The sequence below is a fragment of the Lathyrus oleraceus genome, chromosome 7 (genome assembly GCF_024323335.1).
Source record: "Lathyrus oleraceus cultivar Zhongwan6 chromosome 7, CAAS_Psat_ZW6_1.0, whole genome shotgun sequence".
NCBI lineage: Eukaryota > Viridiplantae > Streptophyta > Magnoliopsida > Fabales > Fabaceae > Lathyrus > Lathyrus oleraceus.
The window spans coordinates 507,487,080-507,510,813 of NC_066585.1; positions in this window are offsets into that span (position 1 = coordinate 507,487,080).

Genomic DNA, 23,734 nt, shown 5'->3' on the forward strand with positions numbered 1-23,734 from the left:
AGTCCAAGAAAATAAGTCAATTCCCCAACCAAACTCATTTCAAATTCAGATTGCATCTGGTTAACAAAATGTTTCACCATTCTATCTGACATTCCACCAAAGACAATATCATCCACATATATTTGGGTAATCATGATTTTTCCATCTTCATCCTTCACAAATAAAGTCTTATCTATCCCTCCTTTTCTGTAACCATTAGTAGTCAGAAATTCAGTCAGCCTCTCATACCAAGCTCTAGGAGCTTGCTTCAATCCATACAAAGCTTTCCTCAACTTGTACACATGTTTTGGTAGATTAGGATCACTGAACCCTTTAGGTTGTTCCACATAGACTTCTTCATTCAAGTAGCCATTTAAAAAGGCACTCTTCACATCCATTTGGAACAATTTGAACTTCAGAATGTAGGCAACACCTAACAGCAACCTTATTGACTCAAGTCTTGCAACAGGTGCAAAAGTCTCATCAAAATCAACCCCTTCAACTTGAGTATACCCTTGTGCCACTAGTCTTGCTGTATTCCTAGTGATTACTCCTTTCTCATCAGACTTGTTCTTGTAAATCCACTTGGTACCAATGATGTTAGTCCCTTCAGGTCTTGGAACTAACTCACATACTTCATTCCTTTTAAACTGCTCCAGTTCATCTTGCATAGCATTGATCCAATATTCATCAGTCAGAGCTTCTTTCACATTTTTAGGTTCAACCTTGGATACAAAGCAGGAATTTGAGCTATTTTCCCTTGATCTGGTAATCACACCACTATTGGGATCTCCTATGATAAGATCCTTAGGGTGGTCTTTCTGAATCCTAATAGAAGGCACCTTGTTGGATGCTTCTAACTCAAGTCCAGGAGGAGTATCCTGTACATTTTCTGGTGAAGTCTCAAGGAATGTTCCAACATCCTCTATGACATTGGATTCTTCATCTTTATCATCAAAAATAACATTTATGGATTCCATCAGGACATTAGTTCTAGAGTTGAAAACTCTGTATGCTCTGCTGTTAGTAGAGTATCCCAGGAATATACCCTCATCACTTTTGGGGTCCATTTTTCTTCTTTGTTCACGATCTGTAAGAATGTAACATTTGCTTCCAAAGATATGAAAGTACTTCACAATAGGTTTTCTGCCTTTCCATATTTCATACAGAGTGGAAGAGGTTCCCTTTCTCAAGGTAACTCTGTTATGAACATAGCAAGTTGTATTCATAGCTTCATCCCAAAAGTGCATAGGAAGCTTCTTTGCATGAATCATAGCTCTAGCAGATTCTTGAATAGTTTTGTTCTTCCTTTCAACTACTCCATTTTGCTGAGGAGTAATAGGTGAGGAAAACTCATGACTTATTCCTCCAGATGAGCCGAAATCATCAAACTTGGAATTTTTAAACTCCTTTCCATGGTCACTTCTTATTCTGATAACACTACTATCCTTTTCTCTTTGGAGTCTTATGCATAGATCTTTGAAGACATCAAATGCATCTGATTTTTCTCTGATGAAGCTTATCCATGTGTATTTGGAATGGTCATCAACAACCACATAAGCATATCTCTTCCCACCAAGACTTTCAACCTGCATAGGTCCCATTAAGTCCATGTGCAAAATTTCCAGAGTTTTGGATGTTGTAGGATGTCCAAGCTTAGGATGTGACATCTTGGTTTGCTTGCCAACCTGACATTCTCCACAGACTTTTCCTTCATCAATAAGCAGCTTTGGGATTCCTCTAACTGCTTCCTTGGATATGATCTTCTTCATTCCTCTTAAATGAAGATGTCCAAGTCTTCTATGCCATAACTTCACTTCCTTTTCTTCCTTGGCTAAGAAGCACGTCGAGGAGTAGTTTGAGACTTTAGGTTCCCATAGATAGCAGTTATCTTTGGATCTGGATCCTCTCATAACTTCCTTATTTTCTCCATTTGTCACAACACATTCTTCCTTAGTGAATTGTACATTGAAGCCTTGATCACATAGTTGGCTTATGCTGATGAGATTAGCAGTTAGTCCTTTTACTAACAACACATTATTCAGTTCTGGAACTCCAGGACTGTCCAGCTTACCAACACCTTTGATTTTTCCTTTAGCTCCATCACCAAAGGTCATATAACTGGTAGTATGAGGTTGTATATCTACCAATAAGTTATTCATCCCAGTCATATGTCTTGAGCACCCACTATCAAAATACCAGTCTTCTTTGGTAGATGCCCTTAGAGATGTGTGAGCTATTCTAGCAACTCATTGTTGTTTCTTGATAGGGGAATTATGCTTAGGTGCCTTCTTCTTAGGTCTGACTTGAGGGGTCTGGTTAGGATAACCATGCAACCTGTAACAAAAGGGTTTTATGTGACCAAATCTTCCACAGTAGTAGCATCTCCATCTTTGAAATTTCTTCTTTTGATGGTTAATCCTCCTGTTTCCATGATGTTGTGACATTGGTTGTGACTTCTGCTTGATTTTATGAACTTCAACCTTTGAGCTTTTGAATTCAGATGAGGATTCCTTAACAAAGCCTAAACCATACATGGTTCCTGATTTCTGTCCCACCTTTAGAATTTCTTCCAAAGTGTCAGTTCCTTTATTCAGCATTCTGATGGATTTTGTCATTTGATCTAGCTTAGAGGTCAGCAAGGTTATCTCACCATTTAGATCATCTATGACTGTCAGATACTTCTTCTTCTCAGCTTCTAGCTCCTTGATAATTTTCTTCTGCTTTTCTCCTTGTAGACACACTTCTGCACTTTTGACACACAACTCTTTATATGAAGCCTCAAGTTCATCAAATGTAAGTTCATCTCCACTTGAGTCATCATCAAAGGCACATACACTAGTTAGTGCAGTGACATGTTTTGCAGATTCTCCTTCTGATTCACTCTCAGAGTCTCCATCAGACCAGGTGACAGATAGTCCCTTCTTTTGCTTCTTGAGGAAGGCAGGACATTCAGCTCTAATGTGTCCAAAACCTTCACATCCATGACACTGGATTCCCTTGTCTTGGTTGGACTTTTCTTCAAATTTTGATCTTCTACTGATGTCAGATAAAGTGTTCTTGACATTTGGTCTACCTTTTTGATCAATCTTCTTTATGAACTTGTTGAACTGTCTTCCAAGCATGGCTATAGCTTGTGATATACTTTCATCACCTCCAATATTTCCTTCTTCTGAATCCTCTTCAGTATTTGATACAAAAGCTATGCTTTTGTTTTTCTTTTCAACATTCTCACACAAGCCCATTTCAAAAGTTTGGAGAGAACCAATAAGCTCATCAACCTTCATATTGCAGATATCTTGAGCCTCTTCTATAGCAGTAACCTTCATGGCAAATCTCTTGGGCAATGATCTGAGAATCTTTCTTACAAGTTTTTCTTCGGACATTTTCTCTCCTAAGCCTCCAGAAGTGTTGGCAATTTCAAGAATATTCATGTGGAAGTCATGAATAGTCTCATCCTCTTTCATCCTCATATTTTCAAACTTAGTAGTCAGCATCTGGAGTTTAAACATCCTTACCTTGGAGGTACCTTCATGAGTTGTTTTGAGAGTATCCCAAACTTCTTTAGCCAGTTCTCAGTGATGCACCAGTATGAAAATGTTCTTATTTATCCCATTGAACAGTGCATTCAAAGCCTTAGAGTTTCCAAGGGCTAATGCCTCTTGCTCTTTGTCCCACTCTTCTTCAAGAATTTGCATAATGATTCCATCTTTACCTGTCTTCGTTGGATGTTCCCATCCTTTGTTGATAGCTCTTTAGACCTTGCTATCCAGAGACCTCAAGAAGGCTATCATACGAGGTTTCCAGTTATCATATTTAAACCATCCAGCATGGGTGAACTATTTGAGAATCCTACATCCTTGTCCATGGTACTAGAAAGTAACGTCCCTAGATCTCACCCAGAAACTAACAGGCAGGGTGCCTGCTCTGATACCAATTGAAATTCTAGTAACAAACTATCGATGTCACACTGGATGTTATGACATCCAATTCTGCGCAGACAGGTAATGTATGCAGAAAGTAAATGTAAAAAGCAGTAAATGACACAAAGAATTGTTTACCCAGTTTGGTGACAAACACACCTACTCTGGGGGCTACCAAGCCAGGGAGGAAATCCACTATAAGAGGTATTAATTCAGGACTTAAACCACAAGTTTAATCCTATCACTTAAGACCTACCCAATGCAATTTCAATCTAAACTAAGACCTGAGTACCTACTCACTCCCCCTCAATCACATCAGTGATTACAACCATTAAGAATTTTAAAGTCAGTGGTGAAGATATACTTCAAACAACTCTTGATTGTGCTTAAAAGCTTTAATCAAGAAACACAACACTCACTCTTAAAAGCTTAGAGTGACACAACAATTACAACTCAATAAACACCCTAGTCCAATGCAATCATCTAGGTGATAATTGCTTGGCTCACAAGTAAAACCTAATTCAAGACACAATCAAAGTACATCGATGATATATAATGATATATTGAATTTTTCATGCTTCAAATCACTGAATTGCTGAAAGTAGGATTGCCATCCTTTTATAATGCAATACTTGGGCCTTGAACTTGAATTTCATAAAATTAGGGTTAAGCAAGTTAACCTAATTTCCACACATTAGGGTGCTAACAAATAGGCTATATGCTAGGTCTCTTAATTTTAGCACAGCTGTTAGTTTCCTGAAAATCAGCCTGAGATAAATACTGAAACATAACAGAAAAATTAGTCTATACTTTAGCATCTGCTGTCAGGGATGAATGTCATAACATTCAGTTTGACATCCAAAAAATGTTGTCATGAATGAATGTCATAACATTCAGTTTGACATCCAGTAAATCCTGTATTAGCTAATCCTGCAGCACACTACTTAAGCATGTCATGACATCAGTCAAGACATCTAAGTACACTAAGTGTTTTAACATAAAATGCAGCCAATCAAAAACATCCACAATAGCAAATAGGGATAAAGCTCTAGTTTTTGTATAAGCAACTTTATATGCTACATAGGCATATCTTTCATCTGTTTATGGGGGCTTGAAAACTTGCATCTTGAGAATGCCTCCTTGATTCAGAGTTTGAATGAATCATTTGTTGCTAGTATCATGATCATTTCAGAGTCCTTTGAGAATTTCTTACAGCAAGTAGAAAATTTCCATTCTGATTTGTGTATCTCTAAGGAGAATGTACAGTCTAACTAGATGTTCAAAGATGGGAAAACTGTCTCCCTTAGAGATATGTGTTTTTTTGCTACATTTAAAGTGTGAGTAAAATGAAATAGATGTTACATTGTTCTTTTTACTTGTTTAAGGTGTGTGTTTTTGATCTTGATTAAATTGCTCCAGACTTTGCATGAAATCAAAAGGTATTCACTCAAAGTTTATTGGACGTCTCCGAGTTGTTCCTGACCAAAGGTCAGTACCCCTTCCCCTGGGTGAAAACCTAGTACAAAATTGACGTGCGTAAAACCCACCACGACATATGGAAGGTCTAACTACTATAAGGGGGTGGATCGTTATTGTCGTTCTAGTGGTTATGTCACTTTCTTTATGTGTGTGTTTTGCGTTGTATGGTTTTTATTGTTGTAGTCGCACAATTATGGCATTTGCGATAACACCCATGAGTCTTTGTGTTGGGGATTTCGATCACTTTGGACGTACCCCAAACTCGTCATTACCTTACACCATCACAAACAAGAGAGATATTTCAAAAATGTGTGTTTCATTCATTAATAGTTGGGGAAGTCACAATACACTTTGTGAGAGAATTAGTTGTTCACAAAAATTCATCACATAAAATTAAAAACATCATCGGGCAGGCTTATCACCATTTATTCTTCTTGCTTTATGTCTCGTCAGGTCAACCACTTTTGAGAGGTTGGATGTTCATGCTTCCTAGTTGGATGATTAGGGAAGCTACGTTGATTTCCATGGTTGTGCACTCCCCATGGTCCTGTTGGAGGGATTTGGTATATTCTTTTGGCTCCCCCGAAATTAGCATTGACTGTGACTAGTTCACCATAGAGGTCACAACATCTAGGGCACCTGGAATTATGAGTTCATGATTCGGATATCCCTTCATTCTCTAATAAATATCATCAACTTGAAGTACCCCATGGACGGGTTATGGTCCTGTTAAATTCCTGCAAGTCCAACCCTTCATACGACCACAATTCCTAGGCCCAATTAGTCTCTTAGTCCATGGGATTCCTTCCTAGATGATCTATTGGAACCTGAATTTGTCGTGGCAGTTGAACAACATTTGAATAATTCCTAAACATTTTGTAACATTGATTCGAGTCATGGAAGTGTGTGATTCAAATCACACTTCCAGAATCTCAATTATTGCAAAAATGTGAAGTGTTTTTTAGATTTCAACCTTGTCATAACTTGAACCATTCTCAAATGTGTTCTTAATTCAAAAACTCAACAAATTGACTAGAAGCGTATTACTTATACTGGAATCAAATAGTTTGACTTATGCATGCGTAAAAACGAATTAAAAACTCGACCATTAGGTGCAAAATCATGAGAGGTGACTTAATAACTATAGAAACAAAACCAAAACCTAAAATACAAGCAATCAAAACATAAAATCTTATGAGGCAGAGGCAATGCAACTTCAGTCTCCTCATTTTTTATGCTTGGCAAGCTTGCAAAATTTACAATTGGAATTGAGTCGACTTTAAGCAGAAGCAGAGTGTGATCAATGTTTTCCTCCAATTTTTTGTGCCCCCTGAAACATTGCATAAAAGCATGAACAATATAAAATGCATAAATTAAATCTAGACTCACATTACAACTTCTCCCTATTTGATAAAATCAAAAAGATATTGGTGCGAATTAGCCTAAACCTAAAAATAAATAGGAAAACAACAAATAATCTAGAGAAGCTAAAAATTAGATAAACACATCTAAACAGTATATTCATCAAATAAGGATATATTTTAGATATATGAATAAAGACATGACAAATAGAACAAATATGTGTAATACGACATTAGATTAATCATCAACATAACTACTAATCAAGATATACATGAATGGAAGATTAAATAATGCATGAACAAAATATATGGTGCTAAAGATGCACATAATTAATAGGATGAACTTAAAGAAGTCTTAAATTCACAACAGACAATCATACAACAACTTAGAAATTAATGAACAAAAATTAGTGTCGCGCTGGAAAAAATACTCGAGTGCATCGCACACTCGAAATACAATAGAGTCGACACTGAATTTTATTTATTCTAAGAGAAAGATAAAATATCAATAAAACCCAAAGGGAAGAGAAAATGGTAAGGAAAACGATTATGCAAGGGGAAGGTATGAGCATCCCTTATATCTGTTGTACTCAACGGGAACTATTTTGATTATTCTTTGCGTGAATTGGTGGTATTATCTAAAAGTTACTTGCGGTTGGTTTTAATTAAGGGGGAAAATAAGTTTTTAATTAAAGTGCTCGCCAAGATTTTGGAACCTTGTGCCTACATATTCTCATATTGCAATGAGAAAATCAGAGCTCCATAGTTCGTGGAGTAGAAAATGAGTATTTATTGGTTGATTTTAGGGAATAATGTTATAATTGTATCCTAGAAGTGTTTTATGTTAGTTGTTTGATCCTGGTTCAAATGCTCTAAGATGTTAGTCTTACTGCTAAGGAATGGATTATAAAAGTTCTTTTATGAAAAGATATTGTTGTTTGGCCAAAGAATCAAGGACAAAGAATTGCAAAGGTGGTGTCTGAACCGAGGACAAAGAATTCTAAAGGTGGTGTCTAAACCAATGACAAAGAATTGTAAAGGTGGTGTCTGAAACAAGGACAAAGAATCCTAAAGGTTTTCCTAAGTTGGAGATTAACATGGCAACAAGAAAAAGAATAAGAGTTTTCCTAAACCATTGGATTAACAAGGAAAACAGAAAAAAGAAAGAGAGTTTTCCTATATCAGGGGATTAACAAGGCAAACGAGATAAAGGAAGAGAGTTTGTCTAAACCAGGGGATTAACAAGGCAAACGGGAAAGGGAATAATAGTTTTCCTAAACCAGGGGGTTTACAAGGCAAATAGGAAAAAGGAATAAGGGTTTGTCTAAACCAGATGATTAACAAGGAAAACGGGAAAAAGGAAGAGAGTTTGCCTAAACTAGTGGATTAACAAGGCAAACGGAACAAAGAAAGAGAGTTTGTCTAAACTAGGGGATTAACAAGGCAAATGGGAAAAAGGAAGTGTATAAAACATATATATAAAAACACAAAGACATTAAATAATATTATACAATAATTAGAACTTAGACAGAGGAGAGTAAACAACAAATTAAAAACTCATGTTCATGTATCACATTAACAATCTATTTCGAGATAAATATGACACATCATCAACTATATGCAATGCATTGATGGCACATCATGCAGTATAATAGTTTAATCCAAACATACCATAAGACTACACAATTTGATTGAATCATACTACAAAAGAGGTATCATGTTCATTGAATTTGAAAATCCATGCATCACAACTCAATAAAATGTATCATGTACAGTGGATTTATAAATCCATATACCAAATCATGTTTCACATTACCTAACTATTGTAAGTTCATATTACAATATGTAAATTTATGATCCAAAATGCATATGTCTGAATAGTTTATTTATAGTGGTTGTATGCTTTATGTTGCCTATTTTAAGCCATATTTATTTCATAATAGTTCTGTAATGTGAAACATGATTTAGTATGATTTGGTGTTCTTTTCATGTAGCATTCTATTATATTTGACAAAGACCAATGGTTTAGTATCAACTTCTTCTTATCTTTCATATCTTTTGCTCCCATCATGTACTTCCCCAACTACATTTGTAAGTGATTTAATTAGAATTCTCTAGTGAATGCATTCTTACGTGCATCAATGGAAGAACGAAATTGATGCATAGGCAGGAAGTGCTTATTTACTTGCATCAATGACAAAATAAAATTGATGCATATGCAAGAAGTGCTATGATATTTGGCGATTAATGTCAGGATCCATTTGATCCAACACAACAAACAACATATCAAATTGAGAAATCAAAGGATCCATTCCATATGTTGTTTGTTGCAAACTTTGATTTCTCATTTTCATATGTTATTTACTTGTATGTTCCGGTTCAAAATTTTTCCGTGTTCAAATTTTTTTCGGTGCATAATTTTTCCTCGTGCAAAATTTTTCTGGTGCAGAATTTTTCCGCATTTTAATTTAGTTTCTGTTTAATAGTTCTCGTTCTTGCATCTTCATGGGTTCGACATAATTACGGTTCAAATTACATGTGATTCAGGACTGGTTTTGATGCAAACTTTTATTTGAACACAACAAATAACAAGCATACAAATATATAATGATAAATGAGATGAGAATTTTTTGATGGAGTTGAAGAAAAATATAGATTTCGCTATTGCACGCAAGGTGTTCGATAGAATGTTTCAAGAAATTTAGAAGTGGTAATTTTGAGAATGGCCAAAGATGTGAGATATCTTACCGACGGAGTGGAGGTTTGCCCCAGTTAATGTTGAGAATCGTCGATGAATTTACCAACGAGAAACCCAGAAAATTTCAAAGTAAGCCCCTTTAATCCAATTAATTTTCAAGCTCTTTATGAACATATGATTATGGATGATAATGATTATTCTTGAATGGAAAGCCTTGGTGAACTATTGTTGAATATTGATGATGCTTGAATATTTGTTAAATTAAACTTTATATGACGAATATGTTGATGAATTTTTGGTTGATGAATATATGACAGAAATATTGAACCCTTGATAAATGTTGATTCAAACCCTTGAATTCTTGATAGAAGTAATGCTGAATTTTGTGAATGGTGATGAAAATGTTGCATTTTGGATAAGTTTAAAATGAAGATGGTTATGAATAAATTGTAGGAGTTTATACTCAATTGAATGGAGTTTTAAGTGATGAAACTCTATCAACTTGGATTATGAGCTTTAGGTGATGGTGAGAAATTTTGACATAATAACTTTACTATGAATTCATGGTTTAAAAATGATGAAAATAGTAGGTTTTTATAGTTTTTCAAAGGGAGAGGGTGATTATTGATGGAATGATTCTAGTCCTAGGATAGTGATCCTAGGGAGAATCTTATCAAGGGTTGAGAATGCTCCCCAAAATGATAGTTAAAATTTGTGTTAGTTTAGAAGTTAGCAGTTGGTTAAAATTTGATTTGGCCTAGGTAGTTTAAGGATAATCAAGTAATTAAAGGTTTTGTGAGGAACGAGGTAGTTATAGGTAGAAGTGTTGGAATTTTGGAGAAGTACCATGTTAGGATGTAAGGCAAAAGTTCATTAGTGATAAACTTGAATTTAAATGCTTTGGCTTGATTCTTTTGACTATTTTTTTATGAATTAATCATGGATGAAAGTTGTAGGATTAAGCTCTTCCATGGCCATTGGAAAGTGCTTTTACATGTTGAAATAGAATTTTGAATGGTGTAAACTCATGAACCAACTTTTGATTTTTTTTCTGTTATAAAATTGCTTTGAAATGCATTGAAGAAAACATAATTTTACTTAGCAAAAATGCAGAATTTTCCTTTTGTTTCTCGAGTTTTTAATGACTTTTCCATGACTTTTTGATGATTTAATTTCATGATATGATAGCTTAACTTGATCCTCCTTTTTCCTTATAGCAAAATGACCATTTCAGTGGAAGAACAAGCTAAAGACAACAATGAATACATGAAGAAAAATCATGGAAATGGAACCTTGAAGGATATAAGACTTGCTGAAATGCTACACGTAACATAATCATGAACTCTTGGATTTTCCAATGAATGATAATGACCCTTTGGTCAAATATTTGTAGAATAGGTCTAGGAAAATTCAGGAGTCGAAATCAAGTCAATGGTTACCAATTGACCAAAAGTCAATTGTTAACTAAAACTCAACTATACAAAAACTCTGCAGTTTTTTCTTGTAATTGACCCATTTCCTTGTAATAAAGTTTGTGATGCTTGTATTGTATTCTAATTACTCACGAATGAAGATATTCACTTTCTTTCCAAAAAGTTAACAAAAGTTAAAGCATGGTCAAAGTAAAAATAATAAGGAAATAGTCAACAATGATTAATGTTCATAACGATTCAAAGTCAATAACATACAATCAATGACGAAAAGTCAATAATTAAAAGTCAATGGTAATGACAAACTCATCAATTATGTAATGGTAAAAGTCAATATTGGCGAGAGCGTGGTTAACGATATTGAAATGATCAAAGTTAATAAATAGTCAATTATAAGTCACAAACCAACAAAATATAAAGATTAACGGGGAACCTTTGAACCATTAAGTAAAATGAAATGTAAGATGAACCAGATGAAACTTTATATGGTGTATTAGATGAATTTAGCCTAAGTAAGAAAAGAAAAAAAAGAAGAAAATGAAAAAAAAAGGCAAAATTGGGATATGACAAGTAGCATATAAGAACTAAGAAAATAAACATATAGAACAAAAATACAAAGATAATACAACTAAAGATAAAATTTATAAGGTTCATACAATAGTGTTGGGTTAGATGTAACTTACTACAATGAAATATTAGTTCACAAAATAATACAAATACAAAGAAGAAATGAAATAGGAATCTAAATCTATTTATAACACAAAGAATCTAAGATTTCCAATTCCTTATGTAACTTGTGAAAATGTTCAGTGAATAACAATTTTGTAAAAATATCAGTCAATTGATTTTTCCTATCTACATGTTCATAAATAACATCGCCCTTTTCAACATGATCTCTCAGGAAGTGTTGTCCGATTTCTATATGTTTGGTGCATCAATGTAGCACAAGATTATCAGTAAGACTTATTAGGCTGGTCCATTACTTTAAAGTCGAAGTAAGAGGTCTCATGGACGGTCCACATCTGGTACTAGTTGTCATACCCCAAAATTTGCCCATTAATATTTTAAGACATTTTTCAGGGCATTCCGACCCATTTTTATGACATTGATCTTAAAGGAACGAAGGCCCAGCTCACGAATGGCCCAATCCAGAAAATGGCCCAAACTGGCCTGTTCGCTACACGTTCGCTACACGCTCGCCTAGCGAACGTTCGCTACGCGTTCGCTACACGCTCGCCTAGCGAAGCTAACAGACAACAGAAAATTTCGGGCTTCATTCTGAGCCCATTAGGTCACAAAAAAGAGCATTATAAATACCAGCACTTCAGTAATGAAAAGGGGAACGAAAAAGGACGAAAGGAGAACCCTAGCAAGCAAACCCTGATACTCATTGGAGGCAAACCTGGAAGGAACTCGGCGGCATCAAGTTCTACCTCCGCCCAATTCAATCCGATTTGCCGATTCGAAGTCACAACTCAGCTGCTAACAGGTTTACATTGCTATCATTGTTTTATATTCCTAATTTGCATATGACTTTATGATTAGATTTATGAAATACCTTAAGCTTGGCATGTGAACTTTAATATATACCATGCATGCCTTAAATGATTAATCGTATAATTGCAGTAATGAGATCCATAAGGCATAAAATTGGTTGAGATTATACTGATATCATATTCAAAAACCAGCAGCGCTCGCTAGCACATCGCTAAGCGAGCCAGCAGCGAGTACTCGCTAGGCCTTCGCTAGGCGAAGCAGGGGCGAATGGAACAGCGGCTGTTTCATTTTTTTTTGGCTGTTCTATCTTATGTTATTATAATTCTGCATCATTTGGTTTGAGTTCATGATTGTTGTGTTTATTTTATGGTGCAACTTTCAATTATATTTTATCTCGATGCTCTAATCCGTGTGTTGAATTGTGTAAAGGTTTACATGTTTCCAAGGAAATGGCCGGCTAGGCATTCCACCTTAGGGGTGGGATACCCTTGTGGAGTTTCACCCTAAATTACCTAATTAATTTTACTGTATTAATTTTAATGTATTAATTTTAATGTATTAATTGTAATGTGGAGATTCATCCTAATTACCTAATCGATTGTAAAATACTGCCTCTAAATATGTGATCTCGCACCTCTCTTTATTGCCTTACGATATTACGGTATTACGGTCATGTCCCGCGAATGTGGGGATACCCTTAGCAAAGACCCTTCGATTAAATCATCATGTCCCTTTAAAATAAATCATAGTCCCTCGGATGTTGCCTTCGAATATATGATTTTGTCCCTCGATGACCCTTCGGTGTAGCCTACGGTTAAATGATGATCGTCCCTTCGAATGCTAAGGTATCCTTACAACTGTTGCCTTCAATGACCTATCGATGACCCTACAATGACCCTTAAACATCCAAAGGGTAAAATTACTTACTTCTCAATAGTAAGGACAGTTTTACCCTCATAAGGATAGGAAACGTTCATAACGACCTTAGGAAGGTATAACTCTCAATTACTGGATCATAACCTAAAATATTTTCAACACCTCACACCTTTCAAAACCTCTTTTGGAAAATCACCACTTGGTATACATTCATACTAGAATCATTACCGAGTTATATTTTTTTCAAACAACTTTCAAAACTAAACGAGATAACCACTTTGTATACATTCATACGAGAATCATTACAAAGTTAAACTCTCTTTTCAAAACATTTTCTAAGCCGTTCACAAGCACTTTTTCAGACAAGAAAAATAACATAGGTGATCCAGCAATTAAGAGCCCATGGATAACCATGGATACAAAGGGTGCTAATACCTTCCCTTTGTATAATGTACCTCCCGAACCCAAAATCTATTGAGGTCTTTCCTGTTCTTTTCCACCTTTCCTTATTGGATGAAAGAAAAGTCGGTGGCGACTCTTGCTAACCGCGACATTGCGATTAAAAAACACAAAAAGTCAGTTCACCGTATGACAGAACTGGCGACTCTGCTGGGGAGTACTTTAAAAAGAGAGGTTACCTTAAAAACAAGATCACTTATTCCAAATTGTCTGATTTACTTTTAAGGGATTGCTTGGGTATTTTTGAGTGAAAGATCCTACACCCGGATCTAGTGTACCTTAGGTAAGTAGCAATAGATCATCGCGACTATCCGACGTATACTGGAATGGTTAAAATGATGGCTACGGTTAATGTGACACTTTGGATGTCCTGATGTTCCTCATGCTCACTTGAGGAAAAATTTGGCTTCCGCGTGGTGTCATTAAAGCATTAACCAGACCTTTAGAACCCTAATGGACTCATCCTGGCCATTAGAAAGTAGTGAGATAACTGACTTCGGTTCCGACTGGGGTTGGTTGAGACTCGATACTACACTCTTTGAGATTAGACTTTAGGGAAGCTTCGGTCAACCACTTGGTGTTGCACTGAAGTGGACTTAAAGGAAGGTCGGTGATTTGAGATCCTTCTAGAACCCGGTTACTATTCTAGGACAGGTTGAACCAACTAAACTTCAGTGGGGAGGGTACTTACCTATGGAACTCATGCAAACCTTAAAACCTAGGAATGATTGTTGTGTGACTTGCTTGTGCGTGTTATTTACTTAACATCATAACATCATAACATCATAACATCATAACATCATAACATCATAACATCATAACATCATAACATCATTTCAAGGACTTATGGATTTAACTTTGCTCTGTTTTGTAAGGCTATGGCTCCCAGGAAGACCATCCGGATTAATCTTGTAGCAATCTCTCCTCAACTCAAGAACTTAGTGTCAGAACTTTCCGATCATGCGCAGTTCATCAAGAGACATGGTTCTCTTCTCAATTTAGTTACCACTGGGTTCAAAGAAGATATGATGAGAGTTTTATTCCAGTTCTTCGACCCTAAACATCATTGCTTCACATTCCCAGATTATCAGTTGGTACCTACACTGGAAGAATTCTCCAGACTGCTTGGGATACCTATCCTTGATCAAATACCTTTCAGTGGTTTAGAAAAGGTTCCGAAGTCTGAAGAAGTTGCCGCAGCTTTACACGTGACGAAGTCCGACATTGAAGCTAATTGGGTAACAAGGAGTGGAGTTAAGGGTTTACTTGCCAAATTCCTGACAAATAAGGCCCGAGAATTCTTAAAAGTTATGAATGTCCGTGCTTTCGAAGACATCCTGGCATTGCTAATCTATGGCTTGGTGTTATTCCCTAATCCAGACCAATTCATAGACATGAATGCTGTTAAGATATTTCTCACTCATAACCCTGTACCTACCTTGCTGGGAGACATTTTACATTCCCTCCACACTCGTACCATGAAGAAGCAAGGGACTCTCAGGTGCTGCATACCTTTGTTGTCTAGGTGGTTTATTTCGCACCTTCCTCAATCAGTCTTGAAGAACGAGCAGAATTTGAAATGGTCTCAAAGGATAATGTCGCTCTCCCACCCAGACATCTGTTGGTGTCCTCAGTTCAAGGAAAATGTTACCATCATTGACCGTTGTGGCGAGTTCCCTAATGTACCACTCCTAGGAATAAGAGGAGGTATTACTTATAATCCTGCTTTAGCTCTGCGACAGTTTGGTTGTGCTCGAAGAGATGGTCCACATGAAATGATCATCGAAGGCATCATGTTCGACTATGACAACGATTCCCAAGGCCTCCGTCAAAGATTTGTACGAGCTTGGGGCATGGTGAAGAGAGGTACGTTAGTGTAACACCTCAAAATTTGCCCTCCTCTCTTGGGACTAGCATATCATATTGCATATCATTTTTTAGGTCATTAGGCATTACATATTGCATATCATGTGGTTACATTGTGCAAGCCATCTTCTCAAGTCTTGATCAGGAGATAAGAGGTGGAGATGCAAGCCTAGGGTTTTATGAACTGGTCATTAATCATCTGAGGATGGAGGTCCAAATTAGGGTTTTGTGGTTCTCAAGGAGATTGGTCTTCATCTTGTTTGAAAGGATACATCATCATCATGGTTTATCATCAGAGGATTCAAGTGTTGAAGCATATTCCTTGAGATTAGGGTTTTGACCACTAGTCAACCCTAATCAGTTGCATTGGGCCAATCAGGGCATAGCAAGGAGATGGGGTCTATGATGGATATGGGGATCATCATGTGATTATATTGAGATTATTGAGGCTAGGGTTTCATCCTTGAGCCATTTCATCAGAGAATTGGGGCTCAGATTGATCAGTGCATTGCCAGATTCATCTATCAGCTGAAAAAGTCAACTGTGGTCAACTGTGCTTGATTTTATGGATTTGGAGGTGGGAGAGAGTTGGATACACTTCATTCATGATGAAACAAGTGTTATTGGACATGTCAAAGCTCAAGAATGAAGAAAATAAAGTCAGAACAAAAATTGCCAAAAATAGAAAGTGACTTGTAATGGAAGTTTCCAAAAATGGAAAGTTTTTGACCTCAAAATTACATGTCCAAGAAAGCTTCAAATGAAAATTTGTTCAACATGAAAGTTGTAGATCTTGGTCTCACCTTTCCAAAAAGTCCAAGAACTTGAAAATCCCATGTATGGTTGGCAAGTTATGGTCCATTCAATTTCAAAAATGACCCATAATCAGAGGGGCATAACTTCCACATGGAGTGTCCAAATTGAATGATCTTTTTATGTGCAAACTCCATTTGACATGTACTTTCATGGTGCATAATTGGAATTCATCAAAAATGGTCAATGCAAAAAGCCAATTTTCAAGTGTACAGTTAAAAATCCAAGGGCAAAATGGTCCAAGTTGAGAAATAATGGGAATTTTGGAATGGGAGTTTTTGTAACACCTCACAAATGCAAATTAGAAATTGTTTCAACTGTCATAACATGTTAAGGTTCAATATTTGACCAAGTCATTTTGGAATTGTACTTGAAAATGCATTTTGTGGCATGACATGGTGAAAATGAGAATTACAAAGCCAATCAAGGTGAGACAAGTTGCAACACATCACAGCTGGTATTTTGAGAGTGTGTGAGCTGTCATACAGCTGTCACAGGGCCTATGTGAAAAGTCCATTTTGCCCTTGTTTAGTAAAATGCATTTTTGCTAATCACATATCATTTTGCTAATTGGATGATTAAGAGCTGGATTAATTGGAAGTATATAGTCTTAATCATAACTAACTTTTGAGGGGAATCACATTTCACAAGAAATTGCAACTGTTTTTCCCTCCAATTCTCCAAGATTCATCAAGAACTTCATCACTACTTTTCAAGATTTCTCCACGAATTCTCCATCAATTGGCTTGATTCTTTTTGATTCATCCTCTACAAGTCAAGCTCTCCATCTGTTTGGACGAATCCCTGGCTAACAACATCAAAACCGCGACTGTTCACATCTTGCACATTCATGGAGTTTTGTGAATTCTTCTTCCTGGATCAACTGTGAGCTTACCTAATCACTCCAATTACCTTCCTGGACATTGAACTCCAACTGTTTTGAGGAACCACGCGTGGAAGCTCAAGATTCATCAACTGCCATTCAAGGTACATAAATTTCGAATGTCACCATTGCTTCGATTTCCATATGCGTTTTGTAGTTCATGCAACGTAGATCAACATGCTAGGTTTGGTTTTTGATTTGGTGAACTATTGAATGTGTAATCGTGTTTGGAAGATTGATGCATGTTTGCGTTTTCGCTCGATCCGTGAGCTACAGTTAGATTTAGGTTGATTAGGTTACATATTCGTGATCCTCATGTTTGGACCTTTCCAATGACTATAAGCATGATAATTTTAGTGGAGATTTGATGTTGGCATGTTCTTGAGCTTTTCTGGAAAAACGTTGATGAAGGTGATGAATTTCTGGAAAAGTTTTGTGGTTTGATCCGTCCAATGCCTGTTTCTGTTTGAATCTTTGTTTGCCGCGCTTGAGGACCAATAGGAACGCTCCATTTTCATTTAACGAAGTGACGTCGTTTTGACGCTTTTGCTCAGAATTACAAGTTTGCCATTCCTGATTTAATTATTAATATTATTTCATTTCTTTTGCAATTTTATTTCATTTTGTTACATGATCTTTATAAATTCATATCTCACTCAAAACACATCCAAAATTAGGGAAACTTTTTGCATTATTCTCATGGTGATGTGTAGAGTTTAATGGATATTTTTTGGAATTTTTTGCATGAGTAGAAAAATAATGAGCCTAGGGTTTGTAGAATGTGTCACAATTTTGTACACTTTTCCATATCTATCATGAAATGCTCATACTAGTAAAGAAATGATTGAAATTTTTTGTGCTCATTCTGGACATGTTGATGGTGATTTCCATGTAGAGTTTGTGAATTTTGGATACTTGGTTGATTAGATATGAATTTTTGAATCTAGGTGTGACAATTTGTGTCACACCTAGCTAGGTCAACTTTCTGAATTTATTTGCATGACCTATGATTGTTGGATTGGATTGAAATTTTGCATGAATGATCATTGATATGCTGAGATAACATGTGAATTGTTATGGATTTTTCTATAGCATTTTCAAATTGATTGATAATTGTCTTCACTGTATGCTCATTTGGTAACATTGTGTGACACATGTTGGTATATTGTTTGTGAAATTCTCATATGGTTTTGGATGAATGTGAAATTTGGTATGCTGGTTATAGACACCTTGTAGGACATCATGCTTTTGGTCCCATTCATTTCTTAATTGTTTTCACTCTGTTATGAATTTTTGAAGTGGATGCTTGCTTGAATGTCTTGGTTTGGCTTGAATAATTGTGTCTGGATTTCTTGATTTTCATTGGCCTAGTTCCTTTTGTCCAATTGAGCTGAAAATTGACATGCTATACCTTGAATATGTCCTGTTTAGGTGTGAATTATTTGAGGATTTTTGGAATTGTTTTGGTATGCTTTTGACTGAAGTCATTCTGTTTGGACTTTTGATGTTGCATTTAACCTAGTTTGTGATGTTTTGGTCATGAAATGAATATGGTGAATGATATGAGTATGGGATCAATTGTATTGGCTTTTGATTTGTGCTAATTTGATTTTGGTTGAGAATCATTTGCTGTTTAGAATTTTCTCTCCCTTTTGGACCCTAGGCTTGGCCTAGTGGTCTAGTTTCTCACATTTGGTTTGACTTTTCAGGATGAAATGCATAATGCTCAAGGAAAATGCTTCAAGTCAATTAAATTGAGATTGTTTGATGTTGTCTACTAACATGACTTTGTTTTGTAGGTTGTGATGCTTGAGCTTGGGCTTATAGCTTGCACTTGTGTGCAATTAACTTGTGTTGTTTGTACAAATTAACTGATTAATATTTGCTGTTTATTGTTTGTCTGTCTGAGTACTGATGATACTTGATTGATTTCAGGTACATTTAGTCGCTTACAGTTCTTTAAGAACTTGCTTGCTGCTGCTTGGTTTTTGAACCACTTGAGGTAGGACTTCTATTCTTCATGTAGTCTGGGAGACCCGGCCTGTTACTTGGCCGGGCAAATGTCTGAAGTCCTCCTTAAGAGGCGATGTTTGTGATTGTTTAATATTGTGCCCAAGCAGGTAAAGACCTCTATGAGGCAATTGGTGGATCAAAGGGATATGCAATCTATTCCCCACTATTCTGTGAGTCGTCCCTCTGCTCACACGGCTGTGTGTTGATGCATTGGGACACAAACCCAAGATCTTGTGCTGTTGCACAATCGAGTCAAAGTCTTTGAGCGTAGAAGGGTCCCTCCATTCTGGACCCACACTCCTTTGTCTGAAGCTCTCCCTGGTCAGGGATAAGAGCTGTGAAGTCTAATCTTCACTCACCTTTCATCTGCTTCACCTTAGCCTCGCAATGGCAAGGTTAAGAGCGAATACTACCCATGTACAGATGACTTGCTTCGGCAGTCAAACCCATTGTTTGAGCCTCACTTGATTGGTTATAGTGTGTGCTATGTGAATATTTGTTTGAAATGCTTGTTTTATTTTGATTGATGCCTGTATGCTTGTATGCTTGCTTTCTTCCTGGATAGGATTAGCTTGCAGTTGTGCAAGTAGGTAGAAACCTGAACATAGGGTAATGATGCATGACAACACTAGGCTCGAGTCCAGCTCCCTGGTAGTGTGTCTTCCCTTGGTTTCTGGCTAAATTTTCTTTCCCTTGAGGGGGAACTACATCGCCCTGATCCTTGTTCCAGACGAGGTATGTAGGCAGGAGGTCGTGCGAGACCTCTCCGGGCGCTTTTTTCCCTTTTTGTGTGTGTTGTTTGACAAGTGCTAGGCTCGAGTCCCCGACTCCTTAGCATGTTGTTGTTTGTTTGTGCTTGTTTGGTTCGGATGCTGACGTAAGTCCAGTGATTGGCTGTCGGGCTCCACGTTTGCCCTTTTGAGTGTGTTTTGGTTCGGATGCTGACGTAAGTCCAGTGATTGGCGGTCGGGCTCCACGTTTGCCGTTTGGTGTGTGTTTTGGTTCGGATGCTGATGTAAGTCCAGTGATTGGCATTCAGGCTCCATGTTTGCCGGTGTGTTTGTTTGTTTGTTTGGCGTGCGTGAGCCGAACTACGGCAGCTCTGATTCTCGTTCCAGACGAGATACGTAGGCATAGGATGCGACGTCCTATCGAGCTCTCTTCCCCTTAACCCCACCTGTGTTGTCTTAGCGTGTGTGTATGATTTTTGTCTGTTTATTTTAGCAACCTATTCTTTCTTTTAGAGCGTGGATTCCGTCGAGTACGACGGACGTGAGGGGTGCTAATACCTTCCCCTTGCGTAACCGACTCCCTTACCCTTTCTCTTTGGTCGCGAGACCATGTCCTTTCCAGGTTTCTCTGAGCGTTTCCTTTCCCTATTTTGGGATAAATAACGCGCAGTGGCGGCTCTGTGTTGTGTTTTTTATTTGAGTCCCGCCGGTTGTTTTTTCGCGGATGCGACAGTTAGGACAGAAAAATTCTATTCCTATGGAACCTTATCTCAGATGGGTACGCGCCAGAGCTCGTGAACTTGTCATGCCATATCTTGCAATCGGACCTCAGATTGTCGAACCTGAAGCTGAAGGAGGTGCTCCTCAGATCATTCCTTATCCAGATATGCCTACCAATGTTGAGGAACTAAAGAGATCCTGGATCCAGTTGAGAGAAGAAAGGGATACTTTCGAGACTCAGTTCGTCGCAGAAAGGAAGAAAGTGCTAGAACTTACCAGTCAGCTTAATGAGGAACGAAGACTCAATGCGTATCTTCGCCCAAAAAGAAGTCGCCCCTGGGAGACTTGAGCTTTCATTGTATTTTTATTATTATTCCTTTTGTAATGAACATTGATCAAAGAAATCAGCAATAAACATGTCTCTCTTGTTGGTGATTTACGCAAAGTTAAATTCCAAAAGTCCTTAAAAACATTTCATGCATTGCATAACATAACATAACACTGCATAACAGGTATTCTACAAGTTCAATGTTCTCACGGTCTTCATTACAAACAGAAAAATGGATCTCGAACAAACTGTCAATGATCTCCAGACTCAGAATGCTCAATTCAAGAAGATGATGCTAAGCTTATCCAAGGGGCAGGAGGAACTGAAGGCTCTTTTGCTCGAAAAGAAGAAAGACAAGAAAGCTGTGAGTTTCATTAACCCGGGAAGAAGGCGTAAAGGACAGGCCGCAGGAGTCAAGTTTGGAATCCCGAATGGTCCAGAAGAGGGGGCGGAGAATGATTCAGAGGAAGAGAATGCTGATTTCTCCAACCCTGAAGATGACGATGAAGATTATGAAAATGAACAGTACTCTCCAAGAGATGATAAGTACAAGTTGCTGGAAGAACGTATGCTAGCTATGGAGGGTCAGAAGGCGCCCGGTCTGGATTTCGAAAGTTTGGGTCTGGTCTCCGATGTGATCATTCCTCGCAAATTCAAAATCCCCACTTTCACTAAGTACGATGGTGCGTCTTGTCCTCAGATGCATCTGAGAGCTTATGTGAGAAAGATTCAGCCGCATACCACTGACAGGAAGCTATGGATCCATTTCTTCCAAGAGAGCCTGTCTGGCACACAGTTGGAATGGTATTATCAGCTCGAGAGCTCTGACATCCGCACCTGGACTGATTTAGCAACAGCTTTCTATAAACAGTACCAGTATAACTCTGAACTAGCACCTACCCGGCTACAGTTGCAGAATATGACTATGGGATCTAAAGAAAGCTTTAAAGAATATGCTCAAAAGTGGAGAGATTTGGCTGGCAGAGTCAAACCCCCTATGACTGACAGAGAATTGGTGGACATGTTCATGGGCATACTGACCGGCCCATTCTACAACCATCTACTGGGAAGTTCTTCATCAGGTTTCACTAAACTTATATTGACAGGTGAACGTGTTGAAAGCGGCATCCGAAGTGGAAAGATACAGGCGGCTGCCTCTGCAAGCACCAAAAGGTCCTGTCAGGGGAGGAATGAATCAAATGATGTGTACGGTCAAAAGGGTCGTAACAAGAAAAACCGTGACCATGACATCGGAGCAGTTACGATTGCAGCACCACCATCTCAAAACTTCCAGCCCAAACAAGACAGGCCAAGAAGGCAGTTTACCAGGATCAATATGACCTTGGCACAGGCACTGCAAGGAATGCTAAAGGCAAATTTGATCAGCCTTAGAGATCCTCCTACAAATCCCAACACTACCTCCTCTCGTTATAACCCCAATGCCAGGTGTGCATATCACTCCGATAGCCCCGGGCATGATACAAACGATTGCTGGTCATTGAAGAATAAGATTCAGGATATGATCGAAGCTGGAGAAATTGAGTTTGAGCCTCCGGAGACTCCTAATGTCATCACTGCTCCTATGCCTAACCATGACAAGACTGTTAATGCTATGGATGACGATTCTCACATCTCCAATGTGGCAGACTTAACATCTCCTCTCCCGATCATAAAGAGGAATTTATTGCAAGCTGGTTTATTTCCAGGTTGTGCTGAAGATTGCAATCTATGCATACTCCGGCCCGAGGACTGTTTGAAATTGAAGAATGGTATTCAACGGCTGATGGACGATCGTACAGTTCTCTTCGAAAGGATTCCTAAGGCGGAAAACCCTATTGAAGAAATATCTGTGATTGCTAGGTCCAAAGTTCCAGTGAAGATTACCGCTACTAGGGCGCCTGTGAATATTACTGTTGAGCCCAGGGTAGCTCCCCTAATCATTACTGCACCTGGCCCGATCCCGTATTCCTCAAGCAAAGCTATTCCGTGGAATTATGGCGGTGATGTTTACGTCCATGGCGTGAAGCAAGTGGATAATGCTGCTAATACTAGTGGCATTGTTGGGACTAGTAAAATTACTCGAAGCGGAAGGATCTTCTCTCCAGAAATCTCACCTCCTGTCCTTGAAACTCGAGGAAAGGAACCAGTCAATCTTCTCAGTCAGAGACACCGGTCGAAGTTACTCCCGAAGATGTTGCCAAACAGGAAATGGAAGAAGTGCTGAAAATCATTCGCAAGAGTGATTTTGATGTTGTAGAACAGTTGGGGCATACCCCGTCTAAGATCTCGATGTTATCCTTGCTGTTATCTTCTGAACCTCATGCCAATGCATTGATAAAATTCTTGAAGACCGCTCATGTACCTCAGGAGACATCTGTCGATCAGTTCGAACATTATGTTGCTCACTTGGCTGTTGACAATGGCCTAGGCTTTTCCGACACTGATCTGACACCAGCAGGAAAGAATCACAATAAAGCCCTGCATATCTCCATTGAGTGTAGGGGAATCACTTTGTCTCACGTGTTGATCGATAATGGCTCTTCCTTGAATGTGCTGCCGACAGCTGTGCTGGATAAGCTGGATTGTAAAAGCATCGAACTGAAACCTAGTGACATTGTGGTACGTGCTTACGATGGTGCGAAGAGTGTTGTCCATGGCGAAGTAGTCCTTCCTATCAA